The sequence below is a fragment of the Bombus pascuorum genome, chromosome 11 (assembly GCF_905332965.1).
Source record: "Bombus pascuorum chromosome 11, iyBomPasc1.1, whole genome shotgun sequence".
Taxonomy (NCBI): domain Eukaryota; kingdom Metazoa; phylum Arthropoda; class Insecta; order Hymenoptera; family Apidae; genus Bombus; species Bombus pascuorum.
The window spans coordinates 12,596,073-12,611,567 of record NC_083498.1 but is presented as its reverse complement, the minus strand read 5'-3'; positions in this window follow the sequence as shown (position 1 = coordinate 12,611,567).

Genomic DNA, 15,495 nt, shown 5'->3' with positions numbered 1-15,495 from the left:
CTTGATCTTTATATTTTACAGACTTACCACACTTTCGTTCGTCATCGTATGTAGCTCTTTTCAGTTTGTACCACTTTTGGTGAATGTATCCTGTTAATACGAACCGCGTGATTACTGTATCGATTTTCGATAAATATAGTTAGGCGAATTGCGTCGATCCGGAAGAATTTGAGACAGAACGATAGTTGGGATTGCAATCTATACATCGGTTGGTCGGTAAGCAAGAACCTTCCAAGGTAATTGGTCAAATTAAGCGAGGAAAAGTGAACGTACCACGAACAGAATCATGCAAATAAGCGGAGAACAGCAAGGCGCGATTGTTTTTGTGGCAAGCAATAAAGCCACGTTAACAAAGAGAAAATGTGTGTTTCCACAATCGACGTAAAAACAACTTATTGACCGCAACATTGAAGAAAAACAGGTGTTACCCTATCAAATTAGCGTCGAAAGCGCTGATTATCGTTAAGCAATAGCGTAAGATCGATTTCTTCGTACCTTTGTTCTCTCAATTTCACGATACTCGGCCGTTTTATGCCGATTTGAGACACTGATGAGCTATTTTTTTAGTTGGAAGATCGAAAGTTTAATCCGATAGTTATATGATAGCTGCTTGATCGTTCTCTGAAAAATGTGAAAAGACATTGTTTCCCGCGATAATGTAAGAAATTACGCTTCTTTCGATAATCTGTTGTAATTTTGTTAATTTTCGAATTAAGATGGTATCGTGGAAGATCTTTAACGCATTCCATAAATCCTGCGGTAAATCGAAATTTCAAGTTCATTCATCTTTACCATAGAGTAAATACGTGGGAACGATTTCGTATTTAAAATTTATTGTTTTCACGAAGCACGCGCGTCTCCTTCGAGCCGACTTCGTTTTGATTTATTCGAGTACACTATGCGCATTTCTCCAGCGTTTCGATTACTTGAAAACATATTTCGAACATTCCTCTTATACGAGAAAGGAAATATTTCAAACTGTTACTTCTTTAACAACTTCTTCCGAAGATTTAAGAGGTTAAAGTCAAGAGGTTCGTTCCAAAGAAATTAATTAGCGGTATAATTAATCTTCCCGTTAATGATGTCTTTGGTGCTTGAACAAAGATTATTCAGGAAGTTTCTTAAAATATTGGACAATATGTCATAGTCTGATCGAATAATCGTAATTGAATACGGGTTTCATCGAACTGTCGTGGAATTTATTCATCGGCGGAGCGAGCTTTCGCGATTGATGCAAAGCAGTTTCACCATTAACATTTACGCGGCATTAGATATTCCGCCTGGAGATAACGAATGATTTATAGCGTCCTCGTTTACTTTTCAATCGTAATTCGTTCTTAACGAATCTTCGAGTAAAAAATTCCTCACAAAATTAATCGTATTCCGAACAATTTTTCGTACATTAGATATATTAAATAACTGCTATTCTTTTTAACATTTAACAGCGTCTTTAAATTGGTAAAACATTATAATTTTGTATTTTCGAATTTAGGCTTCGTTCGTGCGTAGAGGACTCAAGAAACTCGCAAAGATTTTAATTAATCAGTGCACGCTGGTCAATAACTCGAGCGAAATCAATTTGGTTCAAGGCTGATCGATGATACTCTTTCTTTGAAGCGTCTTATATTCCGCACGCTTATCAAGTATCCCGTCAAATATTCCGAAAGACTCCATGAACGTTATTACGAACGATAAAGGGCCATCACGCGGCGAAGGAATAGCTACGATCGGTGCCATCTTGTCTAAAGACAAGCGCGTCTTCCTTTTTATTCAAGACCTCCGTGCGATGAAATCGTAAAGAGAATGGAACCGTAGGGACGTACCGATAAACGAATGTTTTTAACACGACGCATGTCTATCTAAGAAAATACGCATATACGAATAATATATTGCAAATAGCAAACGGAATGGCAAAAGGACATACGCAGAAAAAAATGTTCGACGCTGAATAGAAAAGGGAATAGAAAGGAAACAGTTCGAACGAGAATTAAAACACTGAGAAAGAGCGTTAATGGGTTAAACGAACTGTGTACGTTGGAATTTGTAACATTTGCTTCATTGTTCTACTTAATGACGCAGCTTCGTGTAATTTCTCGCGTAATTGTGACAGGAAGTTTTTATGTAATAAACGTAAGATTTAGTTTCTACGTTTGTTTTTGTTACTATGGAAAGAAAGCGAGATTCTTGAGATTCATTAAGAAATTATTCTTGCAAAATTATTGCTGCAAGGATAAACGTTACGAATATTATCTTTCTATTCTTTTCCTTAGACTTTCGTCTTTGATGAAATACATACTAATTTTTGCAATGACAATTCCATGTATCGGACCTTGACCGCTTTTAATTACGATGCAGAAATTATATAGCAAAAAATGGGCAACTGTCGATTTCATAATCGTAATTAAAGTGTAGCTTCGGCTAAGAAATATAGGGCAGATAGGAGTAAGTCATGGTTGAATAGATCACTATGTAATGTATCGACTACTGCTAACGACTTGTTTGTACGTACAGTAATTGCATAAATTTGTAGCACGTCGTAGGATTGTTTGAACAATAATTGCTAAAGCACCATATTGAGCAGGATACGTAAATTCCGTGGGATAAATATTTTTACGTATTTGACAAGTCGCGTGAGAATTTTATCATTACGTTATATCTTTGATGCGGTAAGTTCAAGGAAACTTGTACACGATTACAAAGAACTCGTATCAAGAAAATAAAGCAGACTCCTTATAGAATACAAGTCGAACACGTCTATGCAAATATATTTTATATATCGACTGCGGAATGATTTTAATCAATCCCAGGTACCACACAACATCGCTCCGGCCACCCAACACAAAGGCACCCTCGCGGAAACCTGTTTCCTCGGCGACGTTCCGCAGCTTGAAGAAAAACAATCGGCGCATCGTATCCCTGGTGGTTCGCCTCCTTCTTCGGCCCGTTTCGAAATGAAAATTTCCATTGTGACCGCATCAGCCGTGTCGCGTTATCAAAGGGGTTGCTCGAGCCGTGTATTCCTCGTCGACGTAGCGCGTGCAGACAGGCGCGGTACTCGCGGAGAAATGCACAGGAACTCGTTAAAAGCATCTGTCCTTTCGTGTTTGCCGATTATTACGTGGAAACGTAAAGCGTGAAGTACGACACTGCTACGGTGGAAGGAGGTCAAGAATCTTTTACATCCTCGTTACGGTTCCTCGCGTCCATGTTTCAGTTTTCGATATTAGATTCCCTTGCCGACGACGACCACGGCTCGACGCACCTGCCACGATGGACGTTGAGGAAAGAGTCGATAAAGGAAACTGAATCCCACGCCTCGAATCGAAACAAAACACGTTAATTTAAAAGAAAAGTACCGACCCTAAGCAGAAAGTTTGGCGAAAATTTAACGTTCTAAGCCCGCCTAAGTACATAAACCACTTTATTACGAGAGTTTTAATTCCTTCCTCTAGGAAGCTGTCAAAGTGGCGCAATCGCGTGCTTTACGTACTTACAACTTGCTATCCTTCCGCTTGATTTCGACATTTTTGTCAAGCTACGCGTGTAAACGATAACGATTCTTCGAATTGCAAAAAAGGACACGAACGATGGAAACAATAGCGCGTTCGTATCTATAGCCAAGGACCATCAAAGGTGGTAATTACTTTTACCCAAGCTCACCCTGCCGGAATAACTTCCCGTTTTGCGGTCACTTTTTCCGGCCCATTAAATTCTCCGTGCGTCCTCTACGAGATGAGCATACATTTTGCACTCGGCCACTATTTTGCATTCGATACGCGCGAAGCGTGTTTACTCTCACGATCAAGAGATCCTTTTCGATTTTGATCGAGCATGGAAATCGCTACTGTTCACGCGGACGTTCCTTCCAACGGAATTACAAAGGAAAATTATTTCATTAAGTCTTATAAGCGTCACGAAATGAAGTCTTGAGCCCTCTGCACATGACTTGTCATTTGGCTTCGAATTTGTATTTGTACCGTTCTACGTTGAACGGAAGATGTCTTTGTGAATATGTCGGCGAATTTATTCGAGAAACGGAAGGTGCAGGACACGAGATCGATGGCACGGTATCGACTAGATCGCTGAATAAAAAGGGAAAAGCCAAAGAATAAACATCGATTTCGATACACTTTCCATGGAATCTTCGCCACGGGAATACTTATGAACCACTTTTTCCTTCGCTATTTCTCTTTCTTAGTTTTTCATGCTGTTTTATGTACGTAAGACACGCGCTTCGTGTGTTCCAATGCAACGACCGACATTTTCATCGTTGAAAGTTGTTCGGTTTCATATACATATGTACATAAATGAAACATGTTTGGTTTCTTTCTTCTTTCTCGTACGATAGTGAGAGTTTGAAATTGATTTGCAAAATAGCGTCTGTTCAGGAATTTGCCTTACTGACGAACTTCGTTTCTCTATTTAATGAGAAAAACATCTCCGAAAGTATCATCGTATTGAACGATGTTCTTCCTCGGAGAATATCTTCGAAGAATCACAACCGTCGGTGAATATCCTCAAAGAGTCAGCATCCTCGAAGAATTGCTATTCTCAAGGAATATCCATAGAATATGCCCGAAGAGGCGTCCCTAAAGAACTACCATCCTCGAAGAATCACCATCCCTCGCATTCTACGGTCCAGGTTCGCACACTCGTAGGAGCATCGTGTATCACAAATAACCAGCAGATGAATTTTAGCGTTTCTAGTCTATTGTATCGAAGACACGGACCGCGAAGCTTTAATGTTAATAATAGACCCTAACGGTACATCGGCATAGAAAACCGTACGGTCGTCCGTGTTGCACTCGCCTCAGCTAACCGATAAATCGCTTCAGATTGCGAAGAGGCGCGTAATAACATCGGTTACAGCGAAACTTCCGCCCCGTGTCGCGTGCGCGTTCTGTAACTTTCGTTCTCGCGCGCGCCAGCGTGTGCAGTCGAGAATTATCGCTTATTAAGGTCGACGCGGATTGCGTTAATCGCGAGCTACGCGCTGCGAACGCCGGGGAAATATCGCCCTAGCGATGTTTCGTTCGCGGAAAAATCCACCTGAAAGATAAACCACGGTCCTTCTTCATACGATTCGTATTTCTTCGTAAGATTTGATAAATCTTGCTGCTCCGCGTACGATATAATATAGATATACACATATAGAATATAAATCCAAATTAAACAACTTAATCCAGACTTGTCTTAAGTTATTCCGATAATCTGCGATCAACTAATCGGAGATTAACCTGACAGGCTAGATTTATAGCTATGTCTAACGATTATCATCGCGTGTTATTTATAAGTTTGAAAAATAGAGAGAATTGTAGTTATCCGAGGAGAAGATAAATACTCTGATTACATACAGAGTTTAATTTCTAAATTAAAGAATTAAAAGTCAATCTAAATGGTATTCATTGAGGACAAAAGTCCAAACAATTGGAGAGTATTCCGTTTTATGTGGGAAAGAAGCGCGCTAAGTGTGTACATCGAATCGCTTTTCGGATGATAAGCGTTGGAAACCGGCCGTGTTCGAGTGGAAAAGTGAAAAACCTGCTGGAATTAGCGGTCGGTCGCTCTCTTCGCAGATTCCGATAGATTTTAAAGTGCATGAAGCGTCGCATCGCCAGGGAAAAAGCAGATGGCCGACTTCACCGGATACGCAGACCGCTCACGACCTCCGCTAAATCGCCGCTGAGGAAAGTGCTTTGCCCTCTGGTTTCTTTCGCGTTTCCGCGGGCTTCCGTCCTGCATAGCAACTAGAGAGACGTCGCTTGACACAGAATACAGCGAATGCAATGTACAGTTTTAAATTCGAAGAAATGAAAGTGCAGGAAGAGGCCTTTGACTTTAAAGTGATAAAAGAAGCAAATTTTATGGACTGGCAAAGAATGTTTATAAATTATTCGTCGACGTTGGAAACTCGAATAAGTAGATAATAGAATAATAAATAAATATATGATACAACGGATACCATTGCGAAGCACTATATCGAGTAATATCGGTAAAATCTACTTGTCTATTTCCAATGACGAAACAATTAGAAAAAGCGTAATTTCAGATCGATTTATTTCTTCGAACAGTTCCATCTCCTTGACCTATGAACGAACAGTCCCTCGGCTAGGCTCGTAGGTAGAAAGAGCCTTTTCCTTGATCGTGCCTCTCCGTTGTCGTCTCCTTAGACTTTAATCCGGCATTATCCAAGATTCATCTCAGTTTACCCCCTCGAAAACGGAACTAAAGCGGCGACTCTTGGTAATTACGAATTTACTTTTCTCCTTTACGTCCGCTGTGTCTTACTTTCCGAGCAACGTAGCCGCGTCTAAGTGGACATTACACGTATTATAACGGCGTCCAACACGGAACGAGTGTACGAACTTTGTATCGTGCAAGCTGAAGCCTCGTCGAGCTGGGAATCGCAAAGAAGGGCAAGGTCGACACGCGAAAGAGCATCGTGCATCGACGACATTTTCGTTGCTGAACGATCGAACCACGGATAATTCGGAAGACGATGGGGTGAAAAATTAACATTGCCGCGCGAAATTGAACAGCCTTTGTCGCTCTCGTGGATTTACGCACGGTCGAAGCGATGCAATTGTAACGTATCTCATGCTCGCACAGTTACTAATCGCTGTTAATTTATAATTATGATCGCTTTGAAAAGTACGCTTTCATCTAAATCACGCTGCATTCTTTCCATCGAATAAATTAAAGTCTCACACGCAAAGTCTCTAAATCAATCGGAATATTCTTCGATGTGAATTTACGAGCTAGAAAACGAAAATCAACCAATAGACGCAACCGTCGAGCAATTACTCGTTGTTGAACATCGCCTGGTTGGCATCCGTCCCTGTCGCAAAGCTGTCTACACCACTCACCGTCCAAGTAATAAATCGTACGGTGCTCGTGCTCGCGTTTGTATCACGTTCATATTCGTCCAATAAAGAAGAATATTCGTCTGGAAAACACCGTGAAGCGGATATCGAACCTTCTCGGGATCTAGCAGTCGATGATCGTTCGAGCGTTGCGCAAACGTAGCACGGTCGAGCGACGATCGTCGAGCGGATCATCGCTCCGGTAATCATTGTTTTGTCAGCCGTAGCAGGACATCGCGTCGCGTCTCGTGCCGTACCTGGTAAAACGAATCTGGCGATCGTATTCGTGAATCGAACGTTCGATTCAGATACCTCGAAAAATAAATTTATTCCGAAATAACGCGTATCTGTGGAATATTTGTGGAAAAACGTTAAGGCTCGTAGTAATTTCTGAGATTCTATGGAATGAATATCGAAAGAAGCGAAATAATTAGACGAATTAACTTACTAATTATTCGGTTCACGTGCGTTTGATTCGAAGTAAAGATATATCTGAAACCGACGATAAACAGGTATATTTGATTATTGTAATACTGTAATATTGTGATATATTAAAATAATTTAAATGTATAATCTGTTATCTTCGTCAAAAGACGATAGTATTATTTTCGGTCGTTAATTTATCGTTAATTTACGTAGTTTAGTAATACCACTGTACCAGAAATTGATCAAAGCATCTGAACATTTAATAATTAATGTAAGCCATTGAATATTTCGCAAGAAATAGAACACATAATTATCTTCTTCGGCACAAAGAACATAAGAAATTTCTCAAATTCCACGCCACGATTAAAGTCCGTCGAGTTTTCTTCGTACCTAGCACAATCGACTAACGTACCGAACGCATCAACCCCTTCTCAAATAAAAACCAATAACTACATAACAGTAACCAATCCACTGACCATAAAATCTCCAACTTACACACGATTATCTTCCACCGTGCTACATATTAACCGTCTTACTCATAACCAAGTTCTTGCTCAAACTCATAAAAGAACACGGCAATCTGGCAATTTTCCGAAACGATTTATGATCCGACTTATAGACACCTTCCTTGCAACATTTCAATGGGCAACGTTTAAACGGAAACTCTGCAATCGATTCGATCGCTTATCGTGTTTTCTCAGCCTTCTCGTCGTGGTCTCGTTGTTCTCGATGTAACAGAATCGATCAAGCCGGCGAGAAATCGTATTAATCCATTCGTCGGGGATCACCGAATTTCGTAATTTTACATGATCGTTATTAGTTTCATAATTTCGCTGACACGACCGTTTAATCGTCGTTGATAGACGCAGTTTCGCGGAATATTAGAGAAAGTTGGTTCGATCGACCAGCCTAAAGTTTATAAATCGTGTTAACTATATCCGTCTCACCGCCATAAAATCAACCGTATCGATCAACGTTTATAGGCTTTATGGTGTACGATCAGAGCGTCGATCTATGACAGAGGAGGATCGTCGACCGAGAAATCTTCGAATATTCGAGGTTTGACCGAATGACACGGAATCGTATCAATGTTGCCGGGAATGGTCAAGAGAATTCAAAGTAAGTAGGTCCTGGGATCTGTTCGTTCATGAAAACTGTTCCCCTTTTCTTTCTACGGAGTTTTATTGCATGAAATACTCGCAAATATGGCTACAATGTCGGAATGCTCGCTATTGAAATCTGCTCCTAGGGACGTAAAAACGAAATTATTGTGATACGAATGCACGACAACTGTTTCCTGCTGTAGTAGAAGGTATGACATGGTCGAAGAAAGATCGTACACGGTCGAAACAGAGTCTTTCGATCTAAAATTGATCGTAACAAATTTAATAAAAATAAATATAACTGTACATTTATAAACATAAATGTTGTTAAATATACATACTGAGTTAATAAGTTATATTTAATTTTTTCTTTTCTTCTTTCAACTATACAAAATTCTCACGATAAAAAATAAAAGAAACGAGAAAGGAACGAGAAAATTGTTGATCGATATTAATTTGAAATTCGTAACTAGAAGAGAAAAATTCATGTTTTTTAATGCGGTAAGATACACCGTTAATGCAATAATAAAAATATTTTACGCTTAATGTCGCGCCATTATCAAAAGAAACATGATAGATACGAGTGCCTCAAGTTCTATAAAATTGAAGGACTCGAAGCACAAGTGGGTCAAGTCCAAAATTTAATGCCGGCAAACGACATACTCCGTCAGGAATTAAGACCATAGACAACATTATGCGCAAGGTGATTTCTGAAAGTGTGTCACACCCTAAATTAATTCATTTTAAATATCAACGTATTCCCTCGTGTTCTCATCCCCCACTTGTTGAAACCTTTTATCCTGAAAATGACGTTTATTACGTTTCTTACAAATACTACCAACGTATACTAATATTTTAGAATATAATTATACAGCGTACGATCTTGGAAGAAGATTTTATAGAAATTGAAGTTTATCAAAAAAATCTTTCTTCGATCGTTGAATGATCTTATACATGTACATGTATACGCTAACTTGAAAATAGAAAAAAGAAATTTTAGAAATATGGAACGATTAATATTTTACCATATTTTTCAAGCTTTCTGCAGACTGATGCATCGATCGTAATATACTTTAAAACGTAATTAATAGCACGTTGGATGAAAAAGTCTCGTTAGTTCATCTTGCTTCGAATCTTTAATTTCCAGTTTATAAACCCAAACAGGTATTATAAACTACGTTTTTCTATCGCGATAAAACGGGCGAATCTCGATTACTGTTCTAAAAAAATATTCGCACGAATATATCTCGAGCAGTTTTATTCAACGATTTTTACTACGCTACAAACGTGCAACGCTCCTTTAGTATTCAGGATATGATCCATACGAGCCAAACGAAACGTTCTGGCAAAAGTTCCAAACTGTTTCGCGTTTCCGTTTTGCGAGTCAAGCGCCAAACGAAGAGAGAGTTTTTTCACTTATCCGTTGTTCGACTTGCGAGTCACTAATTACGAGTAGGATCCATTGTTTTATTGTACTTGGTGCGCGTACATTGCTATTTGTATTTTTTATTATTACTATTATTTATTATTGTACTATTTATTCCAAAGTCCGCTATAGTAAAACGCCTGTCAGCTGTTGCAGTTATCCTCTATTTCTCCCGTGATCATCGTCTTCGTCTAAGATACAAATGATACAGCGTATATTTCTACGGTACAATTTCCCATTTACATGTAATTTACATGAAACCATGTTCCCGCGTAACATGGTTTCACGCTGTACGACATTAAACAGGAATCGAGCTACAAACGTAACACGTTATGCGATGGTTACCAGTACGCTAACACCATTCGTTTAACCGCCACCAGTCTCAGATCCCATGGCTGAAAAAATACAACGCTCACACGTGGCCTTTCGCGAGGAATGCGTCTGCTAAAGCGGCTCTTAACGCACCGCAGAACTGGTTACGCGTTGCAATTAATTCTCAGGCTAGTTCCGCCAGTTATTCGAGCGTTGCTCGACTCCGGAACGGCCATAAAATTGTTAACAAATTCGACAATGCGTTTAATCGAAACAACGAAAGACCTGTCGAATATCAAAAATGATAGACCTTCTTTAATCTCGGTTTAAATTTATATCTTTAAAAAAACTAACAATCAAGTCATTGTTCACGTTTATTCGTCCGAAGGATATGAAACTTTTAAAAACTTCCGCTGCGAGTTAAGTGTAGAATATCGGAGATCAACTGCGCGTGATAAATACCAGAGTCCTTATTCCACTGTAACTTCATATTCTACTGTACGCGCCTAATCCAACTGTGAATTTATATTCTACCGTAAGGCTTTGCCGATATTCTTTTACAAACAATCTATACGATATTTTGCAAGCATTTTCCTGTTAATACATTCATCTATGTACGCAACAACGCACGTGTTTCGATAAACAAGGTATTTTGATGATCTTTCAATTGCATAACGACCTTCTATCTACACATAGCTGTAGATTTCATTTTTTTTTTTTTTTTTATTTACTAACCTAGCTGTCAGAGACGGGCAATACAGTGATAGCGAATGTAACCGAACCGAAGCAAAGTGGAGGTGGAGACGAAAGCAGCAAGTCGCTGTGAGCGATTGTTCACGGCCGATGGTACTTTTTCACGAATGATTCGCTGTGTTTTCCCTTTACGTAACGATACCTTGCAATCGAGTACAAAATTACGTAATTTTCGATGCTCGCAGCAGATTTTGCGGGAAACGGGAGTCTGAAATTGAGAACAGGAGACCGTTTCATGTGTGACAGCATGATTAATGAATAACTGCTCCTATCGTAAATGTAAATGACACTTGTGACTGATCGTGGGATGTTCACACGACTCGAACGTTAGGGACTTTTGCTTTTGACGTCTTGTACATTCGACGGAGTCATTGTCTGATCGTTCGGACCTAATTCAAGTGTTTCAAACGCGAATTGTATGCCTTTTGCAATTGCCTTTTATTTTTTCAATTATATTCTGTTAACGGTGCATTCCGTTAATAACAAACGGTCATTTCGTGGTAATTATTACTAAATTATCATATTTCAGACTAAAATATCGCGTTGCTGATTGAATTCCATTATGCGCGTTATCTGCCGACCTATACTCGTACAATTTACCTGCAAAATCTATTTTTAATTATATACCCACTTACTCTCACCAGATGCTGATCTCCATTTTTTGTTCCAATGATCCTGCATTTTCAATTTTATCGCAATATTTCTTACCCATTGAAGCAATACAACGCCAGAATAATATGTTTTCGAAACCGAGTTCATCAATCAAATTTCGCGCGTCCTTGCTCGCGTACAACCGAGAGCCTCTAATTGTCCACATATTTCAATCTCTCATAATCAATATTAATCCTACGTCTGGCCAGCGTTACTCGCGATCGTAGCTCGCATAAATTTCTCGATTCACATGCATACGCGCGTAAGTAATTACTCGATTCGTTCCGTGACATCATGCCCCTTTAAACGCGTAGCCGATGCAGGATGAACCAGCTAGCACGCCGAATAAACAGATTAAACGGTACTACCAGTGCCATCGCCGACCACTTGCACCACGCTTCGGTCGTAGGGAGACGTTGCGATACTTGTTACCCGGTACGATTATTTCGTATCCGCCAGAAACACCGGAATTCGAGGCGATTATCCGCTCGCGGATCGACTACGAACGTTACGAAAATTTCGTGTAACTCGTGCGCGCGTTACGCGCTCGCTCGTCTGCTGAAAAGCTGAGATTTCACTGGAGATTCCCACGGACGTCCCTTTTCATTCTTTTTCCACTTTTCTTAAGGATAGTTTTGCGGATGATATTTTCTCTGAAGACGAGAGATAAAATACTTTTCCGAGGAGAGGTCACGATTTTAAGGATCGCGATGGAAGGTAAAAAATCATTTCATTGAAAGATACAGGCATGTGCAAATATTTTTTATAGCCAATTGTTCTGCTGAAATTGTTCGTCCTTTTACACTCGATACCTTGTATTTAAAGTACAAATTAATAAAACGAATATCCTAACAATTAAAATGTAAGAGTTCAAAGTTATCGCAGATCGTGAAAAAATCGTACAACGCAAAGCTGAAAGAAAGACACGGACGTCTGCTATAAGCGATATTAATACATCCAAGGATGACTGTGATTTTTCGCAAGTGAGATTCAGATTGTACGGTTCACGAAAAGGAACGCATCGGTTACTTCCTGTGGCGTGAAACGTACTTAAGATATTTCGCAATGTACATCGCCTACCGTTAAAACAGCTCGAGAATTGCACACGAGAAAACTCGTAATCTCTCTAAAGATATTAACTCGATCCGCGCTCGACGCCGTGCGTTATAATTATAAACGTCCGCTTAAACAAATATTCTCAACCGTGTCCGATACTCTAAGAAATCTTTTAAACGCTTAATCGTCTTACGATAACGAGATTTATTTGCGTAATCCAGGTGAGCAAACCGGGGAAAAAAGCAGGCTATCTTTGCGCGAATAATTAGAGCGAAATGAGGCGCGATTACGTTGCGTTAATCGGCGCCGAAAGAAGCGAGTCGATCGAACAGATCGCGTCGATCGATCACGAGTTCGCAGCCACCTCCGATCGGCTTTCGTTCCCTTCGCAAGGCTGCGGAAGCGTTCTCACGATCCTAAGGTGATTTGCGTTTCACGAATGCCATTTCGAGGCAACGATTCAGCCTACATGGAAAATTCTTTTCACCGAGAGCTTAACGACGTTCCATCCACTCGACGCAAAGCCTGAACGAATCGAACGAACATCGAGCAGCTTGGATTTTTAAAAAAGCATAACGCGAATTTCATGAAACCCTAACAAACTTCTCTTCCACTTTGCCGATCGATTCAACCTAAAAATTAGCAAATCCTGTTCGAACGCTCGTGAAAACAGCCATCGTCCTTTCCAACGACAAGACGTCGGCTCACGAGAGAATCTCGATTTGAAATTCAAGCGGCGTTTGCACGCTCGATCGCTCGCGGAATAAATATCCCCGTGGCCGTTCCTTTACCCGTCTTTTCGCCGATGATCGTGCTTCGTAAACTATCGATAACCTGGTAACCCGGTTTCCGAGTCTGTCGAATAACTTTGATCGTCGCCTCGGCGGTCCTTCCATCGTTCGCGCGAAATAAACTATTTCGCGGGACGACGAGGATCGTGCGATCTCGGCCGAGTGGAACAGCAGGAAGACGACTTAAGAAGGATCGTATGGATGCACGTACCGACAGGAAGCGTCCTCCGGCAGGATCGTGCCGGTCACATGGCCACGATAATGGCTTCCTCACGGGTAGATCTCGCGGTGTCAAGGCCGACCGGCGTGGATCACGCGCGATCCACGGGTTGAACGCACTCGATCCTTCTTCCTCGTCTGCCGAAGCACCAACTACTACCTACCGAGTCGACGGCCAGCCGTGCACTGGACCGGGTGTATTTACCTGTGCTCACCTGACCAGCGTAAATCTACCGCACAAGACAGATGAGACGACCTGTTCCTTCCGGGTTCTTCGCGATCGACGCGGCTCTTCTTCCTTCGACCACGCTCTGTCCTTTCGCGAATCGCTTTTTCCTTCGCATCGAGTCGCTGTGAAATTTCGTTCATTTACGTTCTTCTATGTTCTTCTATGGAGTTTCGGTTCGATAGGCCAGCGTTAGGCCTTGTATTCTCTTTGTTTTTTTTTTCTTTTTTACTTTTTCTCTTTTTATCTCGCGTCCATAAAAACAAGAGCGAAATTTCATTCTTCGAATAGCAAGGTAATTTTGAAGGAATAAGTCGTTTGAAAATAAACGAATCGCAGATGTAACGATCTATAGAAATTTACTTATAATCGGAAGAAAATTTAATCGACGATACCATATACGAAATATTTGTCCGTTTCGTGCTCCTTTCTCGAAACGATCGGCCCTTTGAATTTATACGACAAGTAGAAGAAATTATCACGGTATCGTAGTTTCGTAACATTCTACAAATTACATAGATACCTGCTACACCAGATCTCGCGACAAATCGAGTTCTTTCGCTCGTTGATCGACGACATTCGAGATAACTTTACGTTATTTTTCTCGTCTCGCAAGATTCCTAGCACGCTATAATCCGTTACACCGATGTTTTTCTGCAAAACTAGCTTGACGTGGAAGGATTGATGATGATTAAATTACCTTACCCTTTAAATTCAGTACGATTCAGTCACGTACTAATAAAATCGTTGTTTAGCCGCTACAAAATATAAATCGATTGCCTATGCGAGGATCATCGTTATTCCAGAAATGTATTTCAAAACTTTCGTTAAACTACGTATCGCGATATCCTTCAACGTACTTCTTAGATCTCTATCGTACGATAATTAACGTGTACAAAATGCGTGTACAAAAATTAACGACTCCCTAACCGAACGATAATTATTTCTGTAGCATGAAAGTGTTCCAACCAATTAAAATCGTTTGTATTCCTGTAAAGTAACTTGAAGGATTGCTACGTATAACGAAATATTACGAGCACGATACGTATAATATCATTTCGTAACGACGAAAGCAACGTTTGAATTTACAAAAATATTTTCATAATCACATCGCATAACGCGTTAAACAGACGCTTCGATCGATCGTCGAAAAAGACGATCGTTTTCCGATTCGCGTAAGCTTTAACGCGCCGCTGTACGCGCTCTTTAAACCGCCCGTAGCTCGAATATCAACACGATTTACTTAAATTCCTTTTCATACGTGAGAAAATCTACTTCTTTTCCCGTAACTAGTCGGTGGCTGGGATTAGCGAAGCGAATCTTTCCCTCGACGCCGATTAATAGCGCGATAGATGCATTTTGTTTAAATATCCGTGATCAATGACGCTTTAATCGCCGAGAACCGGAGGATAATGGATTAATCGACCGACTGGATCGTACGTAACTATTCTAGGTCGTTACACGCGTCGTAACGAACGCTTTTGGAAAGTGTTTAAATCGTTTCTTTTCTCTTTTTCCTTCTTTTTTACGTTCACCGGCGACCTATGAGAAAAGTTATTCCCGATCGATACGTATCGTAGGAATTACACGTGACGAAGTAATTTACTCTGCTGAGAAACGAACAAATCAAAATGTTTCTTGTTAGGCGAGGCAACACGGTGACTGCGTG